Raw genomic sequence first — 19,427 nt, 5'->3', positions numbered from 1 at the left:
ATATAGCTAGTCTTCCCACGGCTCAATTACTAACGCACTACCTTGAGCTGTCCCGCTTATTTTTCCTTTGGGGTGCATATTCAATGCATGCATTAGTTATTGATGGATGAATGGACAAACGGATGGATGGATGCCGTTGGTCAATGGTCTTCCTTTCTTATACATCAAGAATTAGCTTTAGGTGGAGGCTAGGAAGCAAACGGCCAATAGAGTAAGGATTAAATGTATAATTACATACAAAACTATAAACAACATGGACACTCTGGTACAAGCCGCGATCAATCCACATGTCCCTTGTCATGCCCATAAAACCATGTGGCAATATCCAGCTGCTCGATCACAACTGGCTTCTTCATCTTCTTTCCCCCTGTCCTCCTCTCCGTCTTGACCTGGAAGGCGGTGATGCTCACTCCGCGAACATGGCCACGCCAGCAGCATCATCTTTGCGACATAGTCTAGGCACATTAGCTCAGCCTCACAACCCGCCAGCAACGTGAACTCCATGTAGACTGGGTCATGAAGGTAAAGAGATGGGTTGTCTTTCTTCCTGGCACAAGAAGTCGTTCTTCATGATCCCTTGCCCCAAAGAACATGGTGCCCGAACTCCGCCGGCCTCAAAGACTAGTCCAACTACCAAACCGCGATCACAAATTCGCCAGCTGCCTGGCTTTGATTTTGTCTTTTTGGTAGACAGTTCGTCTTGCAAAGAGATTTTTTTTTTGTTGTTGTTCCACGGGGAAAATGGGAGGTGGTGATAATCAGCGGGTGGATATAGAGGATCGGATATGAGATACGTGAATGTCAGGATGTGGACAACGAAATTTGTGAACTGACCAGCATTTTAAGGGCCGGATTTGGCATGTCCGGCTGTAGATGCTCTTAGAGGCCCTGCGTCAATATTTTTTCCTTTTCCACTCTATCGTCCACAATTCTTCCTCGCCAGCGATGTGTTTCAACTACCATGGAAAACTCATGCACTTGAGCTCCCGACACATTACAAGAACTCACATGCATACTTCACGATGGTTCTTAAATAACTCTGCCATTTCCTCTGTGCTCCACTGAATTGTGGTCATCTATTGCCTCACTCGTGACATAGTCCTCACCGTCTTCTCCTCATTGCTCTGCCGAACTATGATCGCTTGGCCTGAGGTACTGGTGTCTGCTCACCTCCTCGGAGCTAGCACCCGATTTGCACGCACGTGCTCGACGCGGAGTCCCTTGACATTTCTCACCAACTAACACACACTCGCACGCACACACGCACCAGTGGTCTGCCCAGACCGCACCAGGCACACACGCACGACGGTCGCCACCGTGCTGACCACAACTTCTTTCTAACATTGCATACAGATTTGCAGTTGTTGAAGTTCTTGAGGTCCCGTACGGATTTGCCATTGTTGTAGTTACTAATGTCACGTGAGGATTTGCCGTTGTTGATGTTCTTGAGGTAGTGGGTTGAGCCGTTGTTTCTGATATTCTTGAGCCCTTGGGCGGAACTGGCATTGCTGATGTTCTTAATGCGGTGGTGGAACCCATCCTTGATGACGATCTTGTGGGGGAACGTAGCAGAAATTTAAAATTTTCCTATGAGTCACCAAGATCTATCTATGAAGAAACTAGCAACGAGAGAGAGGGGAGTGCATCTACATACCCTTGTAGATCGCTAAGCGGAAGCGTTCAATAAACGGGGTTGAAGGAGTCGTACTCATCGTGATCCAAATCACCGGAGATTCTAGTGCCGAACGGACGGCACCTCCGCGTTCAACACACGTACAGTCCGGGGACGTCTCCTCCTTCTTGATCCAGCAAGGGGAGAGGAGAAGTTGAGGGAGAGCTCCGGCAGCACGACAGCGTGGTGGTGGAGCTTGCAGTTCTCCGGCAGGGCTTCGCCAAGCACTACTACTACGGAGGAGGTGTTGGGGAGGGAGAGGGCTGCGCCAGGGGCAAGGGTGAAGCTCCCATGCGCCTCCCCACTATATATAGGGGTGGAGGGGGCTGGTTTCTTGCCCTCCAAGTCCATTGGGGCGTTGGCAAAGGTGGAAGGAAAGAAATCCCATCATTTCCTTCCTCACCGATTGTTATCCCTCCTTTTTAGGGATCTTGATCTTATCCCTTCGGGATATGATCTTATTCCTTCTAAGGGGGGATCTTGGTGCGCCTTGAACAAGGGTGTGGGGCCTTGCCCCCACTACCCACGTTCATGTGGGTCCCCCCATGCTGGTGGGCCCCACTCTGGAACCTTCTAGAACCTTCCCGGTACAATACCGAAAAATCCCGAACATTTTCCGGTGGCCAAAATAGGACTTCACATATATAAATCTTTACCTCCGGACCATTCCGGAACTCCTCGTGACGTCCGGGATCTCATCCGGGACTCCGAACAACATTCGGTAACTGCACACCAATTCCCATAACAACTCTAGCGTCACCGAACCTTAAGTGTGTAGACCCTACGGGTTCGGGAATCATGCAGACATGACCGAGACAGCTCTCTGGCCAATAACCAACAGCGGGATCTGGATACCCATGTTGGCTCCCACATGTTCCACGATGATCTCATCGGATGAACCACGATGTCAAGGATTCAAGCAATCCCGTATACAATTCCCTTTGTCTAGCGGTATTGTACTTGCCCCAGATTCGATCGTCGGTATGCCGATACCTTGTTCAATCTCATTACCGGCAAGTCTCTTTACTCGTTCCGTAACACATCATCCCGTGATCAACCCCTTCGTCACATTGTGCACATTATGATGATGTCCTACCGAGTGGGCCCAGAGATACCTTTCCGTCAACCGGAGTGACAAATCCCAGTCTCGATTCGTGCCAACCCAACAGACACTTTCGAAGATACCTGTAGTGCACCTTTATAGCCACCCAGTTACGTTGTGACGTTTGGTACACCCAAAGCATTCCTACGGTATCCGGGAGTTGCACAATCTCATGGTCTAAGGAAATGATACTTGACACTAGAAAAGCTTTAGCATACAAACTACACGATCTTTGTGCTAGGCTTAGGATTGGGTCTTGTCCATCACATCATTCTCCTAATGATGTGACCCCCTTATCAACGACATCCAATGTCCATGGTCAGGAGACAGTAACCATCTATTGATCAACGAGCTAGTCATCTAGAGGCTTACTAGGGACTTGGCGTTGTCTATGTACCCACACATGTATCTGAGTTTCCTATCAATACAATTATAGCATGGATAATAAACGATTATCATGAACAAGGAAATATAATAATAATAACTAATTTATTATTGCCTCTAGGGCATATTTCCAACAGTCTCCCAGTTGCACTAGAGTCAATAATCTAGTTCACATCGCCATGTGATTAACATTGACAGGTCACATCGCCATGTGACCAACATCCAAAGAGTTTACTAGTGTTACTAAACTAGTTCACATCATCATGTGATTAAGACTCAATGAGTTCTAGGGTTTGATCATGTTTTGCTTGTGAGAGAGGTTTTAGTCAACGGGTCTGCAACATTCAGATCCGTATGTATTTTGCAATTCTCTATGTCATATTCTAAATGCTGCTTCCACGCTCCACTTGGAGCTATTCCAAATGGATGCTCCACTATACGTATCCGGTTTGCTACTCAGAGTCATTCGGACAGGTGTTAAAGCTTGCATCGACGTAACCCTTTACGACGAACTCTTTATCACCTCCATAATCGAGAAACATGTCCTTTATTTACTCCAAGGATAATTTTGACCGATGTCCAATGATCCATTCCTGGATCATTCATGTACCCCTTGACTGACTCATGGCAAGGCACACTTTGGTGCGGTACACAGCATAGCATACTATAGAGCCTACGTCTGAAGCATAGGGGACGACCTTCGTCCTTTCTCTTCTGCCGTGGTCGAGCTTTAACTCTTAACTTCATACCTTACAACTCAGGCAAGAACTCCTTCTTTAACTGATCCATCTTGAACACCTTCAAGATCATGTCAAGGTATGTGCTCATTTGAAAGTACCATTTAGCGTTTTTGATCTATCCTCATAGATCTTGATGCTCAATGTTCAAGCAGCTTATTCCAGGTTTTCTATTGAAAAACACTTTTCAAATAACCCTATATGCTTTTCTGAAATTCTACATCATTTCTGATCAACAATATGTCAACAACATATACTCATCAGAAATTCTATAGTGCTCCCACTCACTTCTTTGGAAATACAAGTTTCTCATAAACTTTGTATAAACCCAAAATCTTTGATCATCTCATCAAAGCGTACATTCCAACTCCGAGATGCTTACTCCAGTCCTTAGAAGGATTGCTGGAGCTTTGCATATTTGTTAGCGTTCTTCAGGATTGACAAAACCTTCTGGTTGTATCACATACAACCTTTCCTCAAGGATATCATCGAGGAAACAATCTTTTGACACCCTATCTGCAAGATTTCATAAATCATGCAGTAATTGCTAATATAATTCCAACAGACTCTTAGCATTGCTACGAGTGAGAAAGTCTCATCGTAGTAAACTCCTTGAACTTGTCGGAAAACATCTTAACGACAAGTCGAGCTTTCTTAATGGCGATACTTACCATAATTGTTTGTCTTCCTTTTAAAATCCATCTATACCCAACGGCCTTACGACCATCAAGTATTTCTTCCAAAGTCATGGATCCTCTCTCGGATTTTATGGCCTCGAGCCATTCGTCGGAATCCGGGCCCACCATCGCTTCTCCATAGCTCGTAGGTTCATTGTTGTCTAGCAACATGACCTCTAAGACAGGATAGCGTACCACTCTGAAGAAGTACGCGTCCTTGTCGACCTACGAGGTCCGGTAGTGACTTGATCCAAAGCATCATGATCACTATCATCAGCTTCCACTTCAATTGGTGTAGGTGCCACATGAACAACTTCCTGTGCCCTGCTACTCACTGGTTGAAGTGATGGTTCAATAAACTCATCAAGTCTCCACCATCCTCCTACTCAATTCTTTCGAGAGAAACTTTTCCTCGAGAAAGGACCCGTTTCTAGAAATAATTACTTTTGCTTCCGGATCTGAGATAGGAGGTATACCCAACTATTTTGGGTGTCATATGAAGATGCATTTTTATCCGCTTTGGGTTCGAGCTCATCAACCTGAAACTTTTTCACATAAGGGTCGCAGCCCCAAACTTTTAAGAAACGACAACTTAGGTTTCTCCAAACCATAGTTCAAACGGTGTTGTCTCAACAGAATTACGTGGTGCCCTATTAAAGTGAGTGCGGTTGTCTCTAATGCCTAACCCATGAACGATAGTGGTAATTCGATAAGATACATCATGGTACGCACTATATCCAATAGGGTGCAAATATGATGTTCGGACACACCATCACATTATGGTGTTCTAGACGGTATTAATTGTGAAACAATTTCCACAATATCTTAATTGCGTGCCAAAGCTCGTAACTCAGATACTCATCTCTATGATCATATCATAGACATTTTATCCTCTTGTCACGATGATCTTCAACTTCACTCTGAAATTACTTGAACCATTCAATAATTCAGACTTGTGTTTCATCAAGTAAATATACTCAGTATATACTTAAATCATCCGTGAAGTAAGAACATAATGATATTCACTGCAGGCCTCAGCACTCATTGGACTACACACATCAAAATGTGTTACTTCCAACAAGTTGCTATCTTGTTCCATTTTACTGAAAACGAGGCTTTTCAGTCATCTTGCCCATGTGGTATGATTTGCATTTCTCAAGCGATTCAAAATCAAGTGAGTCCAAACGATCCATCTGCATGGAGTTTCTTCATGCGTATACACCAATAGACATGGCTCGCATGTCTCAAACTTTTCAAAAATGAGTGAGTCCAAAGATCCATCAACATGGAGCTTCTTCATGCGTTTTATACCAATATGACTTACATGGCAGTGCCACAAGTAAGTGGTACTATCATTACTATCTTATATCTTTTGGCATGAAAATGTGTATCACTACGATCGAGATTCAATGAACCATTCTTTTTGGTGCAAGACAATTGAAGGTATTATTCAAATAAATAGAGTAACCATTATTCTCCTTACATGAATAACCGTATTGCGATAGACATAATCCAATCATGTCTATGCTCAACGCAAACACCAAATAACAATTATTTAGGTTTAACACCAATCTCGATGGTAGACGGAGCAGGCGATGCTTGATCACATCAACCTTGGAAACACTTCCAACACACATCGTCATCTCACCTTTAGCTAGTCTCCGTTTATTCCATAGCTCTTTTATTTCGAGTTACTAACACTTAGCAACCGAACCGGTATCTAATACCCTGGTGCTACTAGGAGTACTAGTAAAGTACACATTAACATAATGTATATCCAATATACTTCTATCGACCTTGCCAGCCTTCTCATCTACCAAGTATCTAGGGTAATTCTGCTCCAGTGGCTGTTCCCTTTATTACAGAAGCACTTAGTCTCGGGTTTGGGTTCAACCTTGGATTTCTTCACTGGAGAAGCAACTGATTTGCCGTTTCAAGAAGTACCCCTTCTTGCCCTTGCCCTTCTTAAAACTAGTGGTTTCACTAACCATCAAAAATTGATGCTCCTTCTTGATTTCTACATTCGCGGTGTCGAACATTGCGAATAGATCAAGGATCATTATATCTATCCTTGTTATGTTATAGTTCATCACGAAGCTCTAGTAGCTTGGTGGCAATGTCTTTGGAGAAACATCACTATCTCATCTCGAAGATCAACTCCCACTCGATTCAAGTGATTGTTGTACTCAGACAATCTGAGCACAAGCTCAAGATTGAGCTTTTCTCCCTTATTATGCAGGCTAAGAAAATCGTCGGAGGTCTTATACCTCTTGACGTGGGCACGAGCTTGAAATCCCAATTTCAGCCCTCAAAACATCTCATATGTTCTGCGACATTTCAAGAATGTCTTCGGTGCCTCAATTCTAAACCATTTAACATTACCGAACTATCACGTAGTCATCAAAACGTGTATGTCAGATGTTCGCAACATCCACAGACCACGTTTGAGGTCCAGCACACCGAGCGGTGCATTAAGGACATAAGCCTTCTACTGTCTGCATAATTGCTACTGTCAACTTTCAACTATATTTTCTCTAGGAACATATCTAAAACAGTAGAACTAAAGCACAAGCTACGATATAATTTGCAAAAACCTTTTGACTATGTTCAGGATAAACAAGTTCATCTTATGAACTCCCACTCAGATAGACATCCCTCTAGTCATCTAAGTGATTACATGATCCGAGTCAACTAGGCCGTGTCCGATCATCACGTGAGACGGACTAGTCATCATCGGTGAACATCTTCATGTTGATCGTATCTACTATACGACTCATGCTCGACCTTTCGGTCTCTTGTGTTCCGAGGCCATGTCTGTACATGCTAGGCTCGTCAAGTCAACCTAAGTGTTTCGCGTGTGTAAATCTGGCTTACACCCGTTGTATGTGAACGTTAGAATCTATCACACCCGATCATCACATGGTGCTTCGAAACGACGAACTTTCGCAACGGTGCACAGTTAGGGGGAACACTTTCTTGAAATTTTAATGAGGGATCATCTTATTTACTACCGTCGTTCTAAGCAAATAAGATGCATAAACATGATAAACATCACATGCAATCAAAAAGTGACATGATATGGCCAATATCATTTTGCTCCTTTTGATCTCCATCTTCGGGGCTCCACGATCATCATCGTCACCGGCATGACACCATGATCTCCATCATCATGATCTCCATCATCGTGTCTTCATGAAGTCGTCTCGCCAACTATTACTTCTACTACTATGGCTACCGGTTAGCAATAAAGTAAAGTAATTACATGGCGTTGTTCAATGACACGCAGGTCATACAATAAATCAAGACAACTCCTATGGCTCCTGCCGATTGTCATACTCATCGACATGCAAGTCGTGATTCCTATTACAAGAACATGATCAATCTCATACATCACATATCATTCATCATATTCTTTTTGGCCATATCACATCACATAACATACCCTGCAAAAGCAAGTTAGACGTCCTCTAATTGTTGTTTGCATGTTTTACGTGGCTGCTATGGGTTTCTAGCAAGAACGTTTCTTACCTACGCAAAAACCACAACGTGATATGTCAATTGCTATTTACCCTTCATAAGGACCCTTTTCATCGAATCTGATCCGACTAAAGTGGGAGAGACTGGCACCCGCTAGCCACCTTATGCAACAAGTGCATGTCAGTTGGTGGAACCTGTCTCACGTAAGTGTACGTGTAAGGTCGGTCCGGGCCGCTTCATCCCACAATACCGTCGAAAAAAGATTGGACTAGTAACGGTAAGCATATTGAACAAAATCACCGCCCACAACTACTTTGTGTTCTACTCGTGCAAAGAATCTACGCAATAGACCTAGCTCATGATGCCACTGTGGGGGAACGTAGCAGAACTTCAATTTTTTCTTACAAGTCACCAAGATCTATCTATGGAGAAACTAGCAACGAGAGAGAGGAGAGTGCATCTACATACCCCTGTAGATCGCTAGGCGGAAGCGTTCAATAGAACGGGGTTGAAGGAGTCGTACTCATCGTGATCCAAATCACCGGAGATCCTAGTGCCGAACGGACGGCACCTTCGCGTTCAACACACGTACAGCACGGGGACGTATCCTCCTTCTTGATCCAGCAAGGGGAGAGGAGAAGTTGAGGGAGATCTCTGGCAGCACGACGGCGTGGTGGTGGAGCTTGCAGTTCTCCGGCAGGGCTTCGCCAAGCACTACTACTACGGAGGACGTGTTGGGGAGGGAGAGGGCTGCGCCAGGGGCAAGGGTGAAGCTCCCATGCGCCTCCCCACTATATATAGGTGTGGAGGGGGCTGGTTTCTTGCCCTCCAAGTCCATTGGGGCGTTGGCAAAGGTGGGAGGAAAGAAATCCCATCATTTCCTTCCCCACCGATTGTTATCCCCCCTTTTTAGGGATCTTGATCTTATCCCTTCAGGATATGATCTTATTCCTTCTAAGGGGGGATCTTGGTGCGCCTTGACCAAGGGTGTGGGGCCTTGCCCCCACTACCCGTGTTCATGTGGGTCCCCCATGCTGGTGGGCCCCACTCCAGAACCTTCTAGAACCTTCCTGGTACAATACCGAAAAATCACGAACATTTTCTGGTGGCCAAAATAGGACTTCCCATATATAAATCTTTGCCTCCGGACCATTCCGGAACTCCTCGTGACGTCCGGGATCTCATCCGGGACTCCGAACACATTCGGTAACTGCACACCAATTCCCATAACAACTCTAGCGTCATCGAACCTTAAGTGTGTAGACCCTACGGGTTCGGGAATCATGCAGACATGACCGAGACAGCTCTCTGGCCAATAACCAACAACGGGATCTGGATACCCATGTTGGCTCCCACATGTTCCACGATGATCTCATCGGATGAACCACGATGTCAAGGATTCAAGCAATCCCGTATACAATTCCCTTTGTCTAGCGGTATTGTACTTGCCCGAGATTCAATCGTCGGTATGCCGATACCTTGTTCAATCTCGTTACCAGCAAGTCTCTTTACTCGTTCCGTAACACATCATCCCGTGATCAACCCCTTGGTCACATTGTGCACATTATGATGATGTCCTACCGAGTGGGCCCAGAGATACCTTTCCGTCAACCGGAGTGACAAATCCCAGTCTCGATTCGTGCCAACCCAACAGACACTTTCGAAGATACCTGTAGTGCACCTTTATAGCCACCCAGTTACGTTGTGACGTTTGGTACACCCAAAGCATTCCTACGGTATCCGGGAGTTGCACAATCTCATGGTCTAAGGAAATGATACTTGACATTAGAAAAGCTTTAGCATACGAACTACACGATCTTTGTGCTAGGCTTAGGATTGGGTCTTATCCATCACATCATTCTCCTAATGATGTGACCCCGTTATCAACGACATCCAATGTCCATGGTCAGGAAACCGTAACCATCTATTGATCAACGAGCTAGTCATCTAGAGGCTTACTAGGGACTTGGTGTTGTCTATGTACCCACACATGTATCTGAGTTTCCTATCAATACAATTATAGCATGGATAATAAACGATTATCATGAACAAGGAAATATAATAATAGTAACTAATTGGTGTTCTCGGTGTTGTGGGCGGACCTGCCGGTTACCTCGCCTTCTTCTGACCGAGAAACCTTCCTGGCAACATGATGCAATTTCGATCTTCTTCCTTTTCTTCTTTGGAATGAGGTGAGCTGAGTAAGGTGGATGTGGTGTTTGCTTTGCTCCGGATGGGTTGAGGAAGCCTGCATCGATGGCAATGTATATATAGGAGCATAATGGGTTGTTGATGTGTTCGACAGGTCGGTCTCTTTTGTTTCGTCGATCCATCAATCTGGTTTCGACGGATGAATGGATTGACTGATTGATGGATGCGGTTGGTCAATGGTCGTGGTCGTCGCCGCGTTGGTCGTCCTTTCTTATACATCAGAATTAGCGTTAGGTGGAGGTCAGGAAGCAGATGGCTAATAGAGTAAGGATAAAATGTATAATTACATAAGAAATTATAAACAACATGCACACTGTGATACAAGCCGCGATCCATCTGGACGTCCCTTGTCATGCCCATGAACACAAGTGGCAATATCCAGCTGCTCATTCGCCAGTCGCCACTGGCTTCTTCATCTTCTTTCCTACTAGCGTCCTCTCTGTCTTGACCTAGAAGGCGGTGATGCTCACGCCATGAACATGGTTGCGCCAGCGGTATCATCGTTGTCAATGTAGTCTAGGCACTCAGCTCAACCTCACAGCCCGCCTGCCACATGAACTCCATGTAGACTAGGTCACAAAGGTAAACAGATGGGTTGCCTTTTTTCCTGGCATAAGAAGTCGTATGCCATGAAACCTTGCCCTAAAGAACGTGTGACCGAACTCTGCCGGCCTCAGAGACTCCTCCAATTATTGAGCCACCACCACAAATGTCACCACAATCATGACCACATGCTTTGATACCAATTTTCAGTTGGTAGAATTATATCACAAGAAACAGTATGAACACCACGATAACGGTATTATCATTTCCAACTCTCTTCTTTCATTCAGTCACCCAACAATAACCAGTCATACACAACTCGACAACGCAAAGGAAAAACAAGATTTTAAGAGGCCGCAACATATACCAGCTCACTTCTGGCCCAAAGATGCAAACTAGCTAAGGGCTCCACGAGTTCGATCAAACTGACTTTACAAATTAATTTTAACTAGTCTACTTGACAGAAACATACTTTTCACCATGGCCGGACAGTGTCCATGGAGACCACCACATGCGCGCGTGGCTGGAAGGACGTCTGTGCCGTCACTTTTTCTCAAGCTTCTTCGTAGGCAGAAACACTGGCTTCTTCTTAGGCGGTGCTGGCTTCTTCTTGAAAGACGTTGTCTTTTTCAACGGCGTATGACTTGACGATGTATTCACCTTGTTAGAGAGACCCCCTGCAGGTGGCATGACACGATCTGCTTCTCTTATTTTTTCCTCCACTTCTTCTTGGCTTCTTCTCCGGTGAGGTGGATGTGGTGTTTGCTTTGCTCCGTTTGGGTTGAGGAAACTTGCGGCAACTGCAGCATACATATAGGCTGGAAGAAGCACATCTGCCAAGAGAGAATGGTTTGGTGGCGTTGCAGGTGCTAGTCAGTCTCTATTGTTTTGTTCGAATCCATTCTTATTGGCGGACGGATGTCGCAGTTGGGTCAATAGTCGTGGTCGTTGCCGCTTTGATCTTCATTTCTTATACATCTGAACCAGAATTAGCGTTAGGTTAAGTTTAGGAAGCAGGCGGCTAATAGAGTAAGAATGAGACGGATAGCAAGTTGGTCAATGGTCGTGGTCGTCGCGGCGTTGGTCTACCTTTTCTTATACATCAGAATTAGCGTTAGACGGAGAATAGGCAGCAGACGGCTAATAGACTAAGGGTAAAATGTACTGTTACGTAATACAAAAATTATAAACAACTTATGCATGATGTGGTACAAGCGCGATCCATCTGCGTGTCTATTGTTTACTGGTGCCGACTCTACACAACTCATTCCACACTGTTTCATGGCCGTGTCGACGATCCGTCGGTCATAGTGCATGCGTAGATGGTCTTCTACGATTTGGTTGTCTGCCAAACGAATTGTGTGACGACACCGGAGACTCGGGACGCAATTTATCTAGTTTCAGCTCCCTCAATGGTGTTAGAGCATCTACAGTCGGACGCCTCAAATTAGCCTCAAACGCTTGGGCGGACGGTCAGGTCACTAACCGGTCATGAAATTTCGACTCAGACAGGCGACTCAGACAGGCATCTCAAATGACCAAGCTGTCTGGCGCCCCTCATATCCAGCTCAAATATAGGGCGGATATGGGGCGGCCCGGGCGCGCCCCGGCACGTCCGGCCCACCCCTACCCCACTCCGTCCCCATAAATATCCCCAATCCGAAAATCCTACCTCACTCCGCTCTCGCTTCGTCTCTTCTCCTCCTCCTTCAATTTCTCCGATTCAATCCAGTTCAACGATTCCAGTGACCATGTCGAGCTCCTGCAGCCGCTCCGACTCCAAATTCGATACCGACGAGGAGCCGGCCCTCCACATTGCCATCGAGAGGTCCAAGGTGGACATGGCTGCAGATCCGGATCTGTTGCCTCGCATCTCCCCTGGCGTTGGCCATTCCCGGCACGCGCCCAGCTCCGCGATGCATGCGCAGTCCGCGCGTCCGCCACGTCGTCCCCTGCCCCTGCCTGCTGCTGCTCCACGCGGGCAGTTGTAAGTGCTAGTGCCGGCACCGCCGTCTTGGACGCGCACGCCAAATTCACATGCGCGTGACGCCCGCTGCGAGATGCGGCAGGCAAGTGAGACAAACGCGACAGAGGAGTCTGTGCGCCGCCACCGCAGGTCGTCGACGGAGTCCGACGAGGACGAGCGGCTCCTCGCTTGGCTCTACGCCGGTCACGTATGACCGCGGAAACAGAAGCTTGGCGGTGGTTGGAAGAACGCCAAGGCGCTCCGGCTTGCCAGTGAGGAATCGGAGCTCAAGGCGGCGGAGGCAATGATGGAGGCGGCTCGGTTGGCGAAGCTCAAGCGGCAGCAGGACAGGACCATCCGACGGCTCAAAGGGCTGATTGTCCTCTCCGGCTTTGAATCCTTCGACGTCGATGACCACGATGCCTCGTCCGACGACTCGGACGATCCTCCACCAGTCGCCAACGCCAACAGCAGCGCCGTCGACCAGAAAGGGAAAGGGCCGGCGAGGAAGTGGTGAAGATTGGTCTTCTCCACTTTAATTTCAAGTTTTAGATGTAGTTTCAACTTGTTCGTCGTATTATGTGCATTATGTGAACTTTGACTATCTTTTGAAGATCCAGCTGTGATCTTTTGGTGAATGGATTGTGTATTTGTATGTCCGTTTCTATGTCCACTCATGATCTATAATGTATCTACGAGTGTTGAATGGTTCGGTATGTATATAGAGGATCGGATATGAGATACGTGGATGTGGATGACACAATTTGTGAACTGACCAGCATTTTAAGGGCCGGATTTGACATGTCCGGCCATAGATGCTCTTAGAGGCTCTGCGTCACTATTTTTCTTTTCCACTCTATCCTCCACAATTCTTCCTCCAGCGATGTGTTTCAGCTACCACGGAAAACTCACGCACCTGAGCTCCCGACACATTACAAGAACTCACATGCATACTTCACGATGGCTCCTAATTAACTCTGCCATCTCCTCCTTGCTCCATTGGATTGTGGTCATCTATTGCCTCACTCGTGACATAGTCCTCACCGTCTTCTCCTCATTGCTCTGTCGAACTATGGTCGCTTGGCCCGAGACACTAGTGTCTGCTCGCCTCCTCGGAGCTAGCAAGCCCGGATTTTAATCTTAAATCCCGCTTGGTAGTAAGATTACCCACAGTAGGAGTAAAATAGATAGTAGCATGACATATATTTAGGCAAAAATATCGCAAGTAATTAATGAAGAAAGAGAGTCATATTGTAACATAGCTAGTTACTGACGTATAAGTAACATCACACATAAAGGCAAGATGAGTCTAACCTAATAAATGAAGTGTTATATGACAATACATATATATTACTTCCCATTATAGAGGTAGTAATATAGACTAATAACATATGCATATTACTAGGCTAAGTTACTCCCCGTTATGGTCTCACCCATGCATCGATCATACCAAAAACACACACATAAAAATGTTTGTTCAAAAAGCTCTGCTAAACACAGGTCTCATGCCTCTCAATTTCTTTATTTCTCTCCTCATTTTGTAGAACCAATGTTTCTGACTCAAAATACTAGTCAAGAAGGGCCGTATGCATCGTGCTGATGCAGAGGCCGGGGTTTTTCCCCCTTTTCAAAAAAAAAATACTAGTCAAGTATGACTTAGACTCGCAAAAAACCGCCTGAACTAACTAGAACACAAATTATCCAATCTACACTAAGGATGCTAATCAACTCTCTTGAATGAAATGTGTCATTAGTTCATTAATTCGAACTGATTGCACAGTTTAGGCAAAGAAGTCCAAAAGTGCACGATACAGTCCATGAACTCGTTTATTTAATTAAATAAGTCCAAAACTGATTAGGTGAGAAACAACGGTCCATGTGGCTGCTGCGTTGGCATACCTTGGACTGGCCATAAACTGATTTAATCTTTAGAGGGGCATTTTTGCAAGAGTGCCTATGGCTCGCTCAAGTTCCACTAGAATGTTATATATGTTTTGCATACAATGATTACAGAGGACATTATATATTACAACGCTTTCTTTTAGCTGCTGATTGGTATTTATACTGTAACTGGAGGAAAAACTACTATTAGCTACTACAGGTAGCAGCTTGCTAGAGTAGTAGCAGGCATTGCACGTACATATGATTCTTGTCTTAAAGTTATACATACAATTCCTGTGAGCGGTCCATGGTATGCCAACGTGGCAGCGACATTTAAATTTGATGCACTTTTTTCAAATTCAATAAATTATGTTCAAATTTATCAAAAAAAACTGTGAACTTTTTTGAATTCGTGATTTTTTTTCAATTTTTTCTCCTTTTTCGTTTTTCTGTCAAATGCGATCGATTACATGGGCCGGCCCACCAGCGCCGGCGTGTGGGCGCCCGGGAGCTTCCCTGACGCCTGAAGCGCCGAATATAGGAGCTCCCGATGAGTTGTGTATAATGTTATTCCAACTGGCTTTCCGACCTAATTAAGTTCTGTAATGGATCGACCACCTATTAGTGTTGGGCCTTTTTAAGCTTTTAACTTGAGACTGCTAGACGAAAAACTGTCGGCGACTACCAGGGCTATATACGCCCACTGATTCGTAATAGGAATCGCCTGCAGGCGACCTCTAGTGGACTAGCCCAGTTGCAAGGTGTCGTACTATGTTTTCTTTTTCCCTTTTCATTTTCTTTTGTTATTTATTTGGTTTCATTTCTTTTTTCACCGAGTTTTTTGGTTTTCCTTTTTTCCATGATTCTGCATTGGTTTTCTTTCTTTTCTCATTGTTTTTTTTTGTTTTTTCTCTCATATTTATACTTTGCTAAGAAGTCCAAAAGTGCATGATACAGTCCATGAACCCGTTTATTTAATAATTAAATAAGTCCAAAACTGATTAGGTGAGAAACAACGGTCCATGTGGCTGCCGCGTTGGCATACCTTGGACTGGCCATAAACTGATTTAATCTTTAGAGGGACATTTTTGCAAGAGTGCCTATGGCACGCTCAAGTTCCACTAGAATGTTAAATGTTTTTGTATACAATGATTACAGAGGACATTATATATTACAACGCTTTCTTTTAGCTGCTGATTGGTATTTATACTGTAACTAGAGGAAAAACTATTATTAGCTACTACAGGTAGCAGCTTGCTAGAGTAGTAGCAGGCATTGCGAAAGTGCCTTTCTGCTGCCGAGCTCATTTGAGCTCGGTGAACAGTAAAATCGAAAAAAATAAAAAAATTCCAAAAAATTCCAAACAAATTCTCAGAGAAACATTGACAAAAGTTCTAAGTGCTTGCAAAAATTCATCATGAAATCACATTCCTGTAAGGCGTGGCAAAAAATCAAATTCAGCCTCCAAAATGCTTTTGAAAGTAGCATTTCCAGAGTACCGATTTTGTTTTTTTTTGCCACGCCTTCTAAAAAAGTGATTTCATGACGAATTTTTGCAAGCACTTAAAACTTTTGTCAATGTTTCTACCAAAAAAATTTGGAATGTTTTGAATTTTTTTTCGATTTTTTTCGATTTTACTGTTCACCCGAGCTCATATGAGCTCGGGCGCAGAAACTCCACGTCCCAGGCATTGCACGTACATATGATTCTTGTCTTAAAGGTATACATACAATTCCTGTGAGCGGTCCATGGTATGCCAACGTGGCAGTGACATTTAAATTTGATGCACTTTTTCAAATTTGATACACTTTTTTCAAATTCAATAAATTATGTTCAAATTTATCAAAAAAAACTGTGAACTTTTTTGAATTCGTGATTTTTTTCAATTTTTTCTCCTTTTTCGTTTTTCTGTCAAATGCGATCAATTACACGGGACGGCCCACCAGCGCCGGCGTGTGGGCGCCCGGGAGCTTCCCTGACGCCTGAAGCGCCGAATATAGGAGCTCCCGATGAGTTGTGTATAATGTTATTCCAACTGGCTTTCCGACCTAATTAAGTTCTGTAATGGATCGACCACCTATTAGTGTTGGGCCTTTTTAAGCTTTTAACTTGAGACTGCTAGACGAAAAACTGTCGGCGACTACCAGGGCTATATACGCCCACTGATTCGTAATAGGAATCGCCTGCAGGCGACGTCTAGTGGACTAGCCCAGTTGCAAGGTGTCGTACTATGTTTTCTTTTTCCCTTTTCATTTTCTTTTGTTATTTATTTGGTTTCATTTCTTTTTCACCGAGTTTTTTGGTTTTCCTTTTTTCCATGATTCTGCATTGGTTTTCTTTCTTTTCTCATTGTTTTTTTTTGTTTTTTCTCTCATATTTATACTTTGCTAAGAAGTCCAAAAGTGCATGATACAGTCCATGAACCCGTTTATTTAATAATTAAATAAGTCCAAAACTGATTAGGTGAGAAACAACAGTCCATGTGGCTGCCGCGTTGGCATACCTTGGACTGGCCATAAACTGATTTAATCTTTAGAGGGGCATTTTTGCAAGAGTGCCTATGGCACGCTCAAGTTCCACTAGAATGTTAAATGTTTTTGTATACAATGATTACAGAGGACATTATATATTACAACGCTTTCTTTTAGCTGCTGATTGGTATTTATACTGTAACTAGAGGAAAAACTATTATTAGCTACTACAGGTAGCAGCTTGCTAGAGTAGTAGCAGGCATTGCGAAAGTGCCTTTCTGCTGCCGAGCTCATTTGAGCTCGGTGAACAGTAAAATCGAAAAAAATAAAAAAAAATCAAAAAATTCCAAACAAATTCTCAGAGAAACATTGACAAAAGTTCTAAGTGCTTGCAAAAATTCATCATGAAATCACATTCCTGTAAGGCGTGGCAAAAAAACAAATTCAGCCTCCAAAATGCTTTTGAAAGTAGCATTTCCAGAGTACCGATTTTGTTTTTTTTTTGCCACGCCTTCTAAAAAAGTGATTTCATGACGAATTTTTGCAAGCACTTAAAACTTTTGTCAATGTTTCTACCAAAAAAATTTGGAATGTTTTGAATTTTTTTCGATTTTTTTCGATTTTACTGTTCACCCGAGCTCATATGAGCTCGGGTGCAGAAACACCACGTCCCAGGCATTGCACGTACATATGATTCTTGTCTTAAAGGTATACATACAATTCCTGTGAGCGGTCCATGCTATGCCAACGTAGCAGTGACATTTAAATTTGATGCACTTTTTCAAATTTGATACACTTTTTTCAAATTCAATAAATTATGTTCAAATTTATGAAGAAAAAACTGTGAACTTTTTTGAATTCGTGATTTTTTTCAATTTTTTCTCCTTTTTCGTTTTTCTGTCAAATGCGATCAATTACACGGGACGGCCCACCAGCGCCGGCGTGTGGGCGCCCGGGAGCTTCCATGACGCCTGAAGCGCCGAATATAGGAGCTCCCGATGAGTTGTGTATAATGTTATTCCAACTGGCTTTCCGACCTAATTAAGTTCTGTAATGGATCGACCACCTATTAGTGTTGGGCCTTTTTAAGCTTTTAACTTGAGACTGCTAGACGAAAAACTGTCGGCGACTACCAGGGCTATATACGCCCACTGATTCGTAATAGGAATCGCCTGCAGGCGACGTCTAGTGGACTAGCCCAGTTGCAAGGTGTCGTACTATGTTTTCTTTTTCCCTTTTCATTTTCTTTTGTTATTTATTTGGTTTCATTTCTTTTTTCACCGAGTTTTTTGGTTTTCCTTTTTTCCATGATTCTGCATTGGTTTTATTTCTTTTCTCATTGTTTTTTTGTTTTTTCTCTCATATTTATACTTTGCTTTTCTTTTGTTTCCTTCTTGTTTTCCTACGTTCTCTTCGTTTTTTTGCTTTTCTTTTCTGTTTCCTTGTCTGTTTTTATTTGTTCCTTGTTTTCTTTGGTTCTTTATTTTCTTTTTTTCCATACATGTCTTATTTTTTCTCAGTACACAATGTACGTTTTTAGAAAACACATCAAACATTTTCATGATACACTTTGGATATTTTTGAAATACATGATGTACATATTTTATTTACATTTCTGAGCACTTTTTCTGAATACACAATAACATTTGTTCCAAATACACGTTGTATATATATATTAATGTAAATAAACATTTTTAACCTGCAGTGATGTTTTTTTTACATTTTTTGAAATCCGATGAACATTTATTTGACTTACCGGAATGTTTCTTTAAAATTGACACATGCATTTGTTTATACGTAACAAACAGTATTTAGCATATGCAAAAAAAAAATGTGTTCGATAAAACTTTTTTGAAAATGCCAGAAAAATATTTTTAGAACTCATGACATTTTAATTAAATTGTATATAAGTTTTATTCAATTACATGGACGTTTTTTGTACATTGCAAAAATAGTTTTAACATGGCACGTACATTTTTTTTAAAAACGCTTAAACTTTTTTTAAATGCGACATACTTTTTCTACACGACTAACATGTTTCAAATGGATGACTAAGATTTTATACATTTTTATGTAAAATATATTTTGTATTATATTGTTATTTAATGGGTCTTTTTTCCAAAATTTTGATTGGAATTTCAAAAATATCTTCCCTTTTTAAAAATTTGTAAAGAATTCATATTTTTAAGAAATGTTCTAGTTTCATTTTGTTTCACAAATTCAAATGATGCTATGCATTTAAAAAATGTTCGCAATTATCAGCAAAAGGGTTGCGCTTCAACATTTTGTTCACAATTATCAGCAA

Source organism: Triticum dicoccoides, chromosome 7B, assembly GCF_002162155.2.
Source record: "Triticum dicoccoides isolate Atlit2015 ecotype Zavitan chromosome 7B, WEW_v2.0, whole genome shotgun sequence".
NCBI classification, from domain to species: Eukaryota; Viridiplantae; Streptophyta; class Magnoliopsida; order Poales; family Poaceae; genus Triticum; species Triticum dicoccoides.
Note: the sequence above shows the minus strand (reverse complement) of the source record.